Consider the following 6586-nt stretch of genomic DNA (forward strand, 5'->3'; position numbering starts at 1 on the left):
TTTTAATAGTTTTATTTATTTTTTGTATCTTTTTGTTTGTGTATATGTATAATTATTTGTCTGTTTATATTTTTTCTTTCCATTTTTTTTTATTATTTTTTTTATTTTTATTAATAATATTTGAAAACAAAATTCTTTCTTTCTTTACTTCTTTTTTCATTTCATTATTATTTATTAAAATTGTAATCTGGAGTGTTGTAATCTGGAGTGTTGTAATCTGGAGTGTTGTACGCTGGTGTGTTGTACGCTGGAGTGTTGTAATCTGGAGTGTTGTACGCTGGAGTGTTGTACAGTGGAGTGTTGTAATCTGGAGTGTTGTACGCTGGAGTGTTGTAATCTGGAGTGTTGTACGCTGGAGTGTTGTAATCTGGTGTGTTGTAATCTGGAGTGTTGTAATCTGGTGTGTTGTAATCTGGAGTGTTGTACTCTGGAGTGTTGTAATCTGGAGTGTTGTACGCTGGTGTGTTGTAATCTGGAGTGTTGTAATCTGGAGTGTTGTACAGTGGAGTGTTGTAATCTGGAGTGTTGTAATCTGGTGTGTTGTACAGTGGAGTGTTGTAATCTGGAGTGTTGTAATCTGGTGTGTTGTACAGTGGAGTGTTGTAATCTGGAGTGTTGTAATCTGGTGTGTTGTACAGTGGAGTGTTGTAATCTGGAGTGTTGTAATCTGGAGTGTTGTAATCTGGAGTGTTGTACGCTGGTGTGTTGTACGCTGGAGTGTTGTAATCTGGAGTGTTGCACGCTGGAGTGTTGTAATCTGGAGTGTTGTACAGTGGTGTGTTGTAATCTGGAGTGTTGTAATCTGGAGTGTTGTACGCTGGAGTGTTGTAATCTGGAGTGTTGTACGCTGGAGTGTTGTACGCTGGTGTGTTGTACGCTGGTGTGTTGTATGCTGGTGTGTTGTAATCTGGAGTGTTGTACGCTGGAGTGTTGTAATCTGGTGTGTTGTAATCTGGAGTGTTGTACTCTGGAGTGTTGTAATCTGGAGTGTTGTACGCTGGTGTGTTGTAATCTGGAGTGTTGTAATCTGGAGTGTTGTACAGTGGAGTGTTGTAATCTGGAGTGTTGTAATCTGGTGTGTTGTACAGTGGAGTGTTGTAATCTGGAGTGTTGTAATCTGGTGTGTTGTACAGTGGAGTGTTGTAATCTGGAGTGTTGTAATCTGGAGTGTTGTAATCTGGAGTGTTGTACGCTGGTGTGTTGTACGCTGGAGTGTTGTAATCTGGAGTGTTGCACGCTGGAGTGTTGTAATCTGGAGTGTTGTACAGTGGTGTGTTGTAATCTGGAGTGTTGTAATCTGGAGTGTTGTACGCTGGAGTGTTGTAATCTGGAGTGTTGTACGCTGGAGTGTTGTACGCTGGTGTGTTGTACGCTGGTGTGTTGTATGCTGGTGTGTTGTAATCTGGAGTGTTGTACGCTGGAGTGTTGTAATCTGGTGTGTTGTACAGTGGAGTGTTGTAATCTGGAGTGTTGTAATCCTTGAGTGTTGTACAGTGGTGTGTTGTAATCTGGAGTGTTGTAATCTGGAGTGTTGTACGGTGGAGTGTTGTACAGTGAGGTGTTGTAATCTGGAGTGTTGTACAGTGGAGTGTTGTACAGTGGAGTGTTGTAATCTGGAGTGTTGTACGCTGGAGTGTTGTAATCTGGAGTGTTGTACAGTGGAGTGTTGTAATCTGGAGTGTTGTAATCTGGAGTGTTGTACAGTGGAGTGTTGTAATCTGGAGTGTTGTAGGCTGGTGTGTTGTACGCTGGTGTGTTGTACAGTGGAGTGTTGTAATCTGGAGTGTTGTACAGTGGTGTGTTGTAATCTGGAGTGTTGTACGCTGGAGTGTTGTAATCTGGAGTGTTGTAATCTGGAGTGTTGTACAGTGGAGTGTTGTAATCTGGAGTGTTGTACGCTGGAGTGTTGTACAGTGGAGTGTTGTAATCTGGAGTGTTGTAATCTGGAGTGTTGTACAGTGGAGTGTTGTAATCTGGAGTGTTGTAATCTGGAGTGTTGTACGCTGGTGTGTTGTAATCTGGAGTGTTGTACGGTGGAGTGTTGTAATCTGGAGTGTTGTGCACTGCTGTGTTGTACGCTGGAGTGTTGTAATCTGGAGTGTTGTAATCTGGAGTGTTGTACAGTGGAGTGTTGTAGGCTGGTGTGTTGTAATCTGGAGTGTTGTACGCTGGAGTGTTGTAATCTGGAGTGTTGTACGCTGGTGTGTTGTAATCTGGAGTGTTGTACGCTGGAGTGTTGTAATCTGGAGTGTTGTAATCTGGAGTGTTGTAATCTGGTGTGTTGTAATCTGGAGTGTTGTAATCTGGAGTGTTGTACGCTGGAGTGTTGTAATCTGGAGTGTTGTAATCTGGAGTGTTGTACGCTGGTGTGTTGTAATCTGGAGTGTTGTACGCTGGAGTGTTGTAATCTGGAGTGTTGTACGCTGGTGTGTTGTAATCTGGAGTGTTGTACGCTGGAGTGTTGTAATCTGGAGTGTTGTAATCTGGAGTGTTGTAATCTGGTGTGTTGTAATCTGGAGTGTTGTAATCTGGAGTGTTGTAATCTGGTGTGTTGTAATCTGGAGTGTTGTAATCTGGTGTGTTGTAATCTGGAGTGTTGTATGCTGGTGTGTTGTAATCTGGAGTGTTGTACAGTGGAGTGTTGTAATCTAGAGTGTTGTAATCTGGAGTGTTGTACGCTGGGGTGTTGTAATCTGGAGTGTTGTACAGTGGAGTGTTGTACTCTGGAGTGTTGTAATCTGGAGTGTTGTACAGTGGAGTGTTGTAATCTGGAGTGTTGTAATCTGGAGTGTTGTACAGTGGAGTGTTGTAATCTGGAGTGTTGTAATCTGGAGTGTTGTACAGTGGAGTGTTGTAGGCTGGAGTGTTGTACAGTGGAGTGTTGTAATCTGGAGTGTTGTACAGTGGAGTGTTGTACAGTGGAGTGTTGTAATCTGGAGTGTTGTACGCTGGAGTGTTGTACTCTGGAGTGTTGTACTCTGGTGTGTTGTATGCTGGAGTGTTGTACACTGGTGTGTTGTACGCTGGTGTGTTGTACACTGGTGTGTTGTACAGTGGAGTGTTGTATGCTTGTATGTTTTATGCTGGTGTGTTATACTCTGGTGTGTTGTACGCTTGTGTGTTTTATGCTGGTGTGTTATACTCTAGAGTGTCGTACTCTGGTGTGTTGTACGCTGCCGTGTTGTGAGCTACAGTGTTGCATGGTTGTTAGCTTGTTAGCATGGTAGCGTGGTTAATTCTGGAAAGCATTCATGGAATCTTGCAGTGCAGATGAAATCCTCACGCATGCTGCATTTCTGCTGATTCCATCTGCAGCCTTTCCCAGACAGGACTGACCTGATTCTCTACCGTCACAAAGACACTTTACATAATCACTCACATTCATCCTGAGAGCGAAACAAAGAGATAAAGTTCTGATTTAAACCCAAAAAAGCTTAGAGTTATCTTACAGTACAGTGTAGTACATCTTATAGTATAGTGTAGTGCATCTTATAGTATAGTGTAGTGCATCTTATAGTATAGTGTAGTACATCTTACAGTATAGTGTAGTGCATGTTACTGCATTAAACCGTGTATGTTCAGGTTTTATACACTGAATGTGGTGTAATATTCTCTAATAACATGATAATAAAAGCCTCCAACCTCATTTCTATCCTCTGAACACATTTTAGATCACGATTATTTTATTTCTCTGGTGATTTAGACATTTAGACAAGAATTCACATTTCCTCTCTACATTTCTCTTCTGTAATGAATCATAATCACACTATCTGCTGTCACCAAGAAGAGGACAGGTTTCCTTTAGAGTCTCAAGTCTTCGAGTTTTTTTCCTCATGTCATCTTTTTCCTCAATTCCCTCTCCCCTGACTTGTTCATTAGGGATCTAAATCTACAAGCTGCTTTCTGACAATGTCTTGTTTTTTTTAGCCAATAAATTATGGGGGGTGAAAACTTTTGCACCCACCTGCACCTGTGGCGGTGGCAAACACCTAAATATTGCATGTAGTTCCGGCTAAATTGATTAAGTAAATAAAATGGGTATACAAATAGAATCAATTTCTTAAAAAATAAATTAAATAAATAAAAATATAAACAATTGAGGATTAAAATTCAACCGTAAATTTGTGAAAAGTAGAGAACATTTAAAAAAAAATCCTATTCAAGATTAAAATTCAATTTTAATTGAACTGTAAATTTGTGAAAAATAGAGAAAAAATCAGCTAGTTTTTTTTTTACACATTTGGAGGAAAAACAACACAACTTCAGAATGTAAAGAGATATTTGGACAAAACAATCCTATCAGATTCCTGTAGTTTTCCATTAAATAATTTTTGGTTACTCTTAAATACCTCATCAGGTTCTTCTTTAAAATCAGCAGATAAAATGTGTGAACTTTTCTCTTTTTTTTTTTTTTTTTTTTTACGCATTTGGAGGAAAAAAATCTAAAAAAAAAAAAATACAATTATCTATAACAATTTATGAGTTTTTTTTTTTGCTTGTTTTTTTTTTTTTTCTCTTCAGTTATAGTTTATTTTATTTGGGTTTTTTTACTTATTTTATGGCTTTGGTATGAAATTTGGTATTCATTAGAAAAATAAAGTTACACAAAACAACAATCCTGCTTCATTTTCATTTTATGTGATAAAACAATCCGGCTATATTTTTATGTGAGATTTCCCAAAAATATTGTAATAAAGCATTTAAAATTTTTCAAAACTTTTAGAGGGAATCAAACTTTTTACAGTCAGGGACCCTTTTAGCTGGGTTTAATTAAATATTAAATAAATAAATAAATAAATAAATCACAGACCCTAACCATCAGATTTATTTTACAGATTTATTTTATTTAAAAAAATAAATAAATAAAAAAATAAGGAGGCTCATCATTTAAATATTAAATTCCTGTTGATATTATTTATAGGTTTTGGAAATGGTGAAACTGTGTTTCAAAAATATTTATTTATTATTTACAGTATAATAATTTACAGCTAATTAGGTAAGTATGCACATAGGATCCTGATAGGATATGTTGTGTGTGTGTGTGTGTGTGTGTGTGTGTGTGCAAATTAGGGAAGGAGAGGTTCAAAAATTAGCAAACGTGTCAAGCAGTTAGTGACTCGTCAGCCCAAACCTGCCGGTGCTGCTGATCCGGTCCTGTTAGAAACTTCACCTCACCTCAGCGAACATTCAGCCCCGCTGTACTTCCTGCCACTCCCATCTTCTGCCCCTTTACCCCATTACAGGGCAATCAGGGCAATCAGGATGAGTCAAATCACTGTGTGTGTGTGTGTGTATTCACTACAAATATAAATATATCCGTCTCTTCTTGTTAAAGAAAATCCAGACTCTTTGTACATATGATTAAAAATAAATCACAGGATCAGCAGGCTGTGAAAAGCTCTAATGGTTTCCATTATGTAATGGACTTTAATGAGGATTGGTTTAATGGTTTCCATTAGAGATGAAACACCACCAGAACCACTAGAGCCTTTTATGGTATGGAGAATAAAATTAGGAACAACATATTCCATTAAAGTACCATTACAGACCATCAGAACCACAACAGGAAGCAGAACAAATCACTGCGTGTGCTGCGGTTGTGTTTTTTGCTTGACATGTCTGCGTGTCTGAACGTGACAGATTTAGAAACCAAAAGTGAACATCTATAAAGTCTGGGGAAAAACCCTGCTAATTTAAAAATTTGCTAAATTATTTGTTGGATGCAGCGTAATTCAGTAAACACACTGTGCAAAACTGAGCGAAGTTCGTAAACGGTGGTTTCACACTGTGCGATTTTCAGCCTGATTTACCTGCTGCATGTAAACATCGCACATCGTAAAACAACTCTTCATCATGAGTTGAAAGAAGAAGTCTCTGGTGTCTCGTGGAATACCATGGCAACACCCTAGCCTCAACTGAGAACACCATAGCAACTGCCTAGCAACACATTAGCAATCACCTGGAATACCACTGCAACACAAAAATAACCGGTGGAAACATAATAGCAACAACCTATCAACACACAAACAACCACGTAGAATACCATTGCAACACACTAGCAACCACCAGGAACACCATAGCAACCACCTGGGATATCATAACAACTGGCTAGCAACAAACTAGCAACCACTAGGATCACTGCAGCTACTACCTAGCAACACCCTAGCAACCTCTTCTAATACCATAGCAATTGTAGAGCAACACACTAGCAACAACCTGGAAAACCATAGCAACCACCTGGGATATCATAATAACTGGATAGCAACACACTAGCAACCACCTGGAATACCATAGCTCTACCCTAGCAACAAACTAGCAACCACTAGGAACACTGCAGCTACTACCTAGCAACACCCTAGCAACCACTTCTAATACCGTAGCAATTGCCTAGCAACACACTAGCAACAACCTGGAACACCACAGCAACCACCTGGGATATCATAGCAACTGGCTTGCAACACTGTAGCAACCACCTGGAATACCATAGCACTACGCTAGCAACACATTAGCAACCACCAGGAATACCATAGCAACTGGGTAGCAACACTCTAGCAACCATCTGGAATACCATAGCATTACCCTAGCA

Source organism: Pangasianodon hypophthalmus, chromosome 19, assembly GCF_027358585.1.
Source record: "Pangasianodon hypophthalmus isolate fPanHyp1 chromosome 19, fPanHyp1.pri, whole genome shotgun sequence".
Lineage (NCBI taxonomy): Eukaryota > Metazoa > Chordata > Actinopteri > Siluriformes > Pangasiidae > Pangasianodon > Pangasianodon hypophthalmus.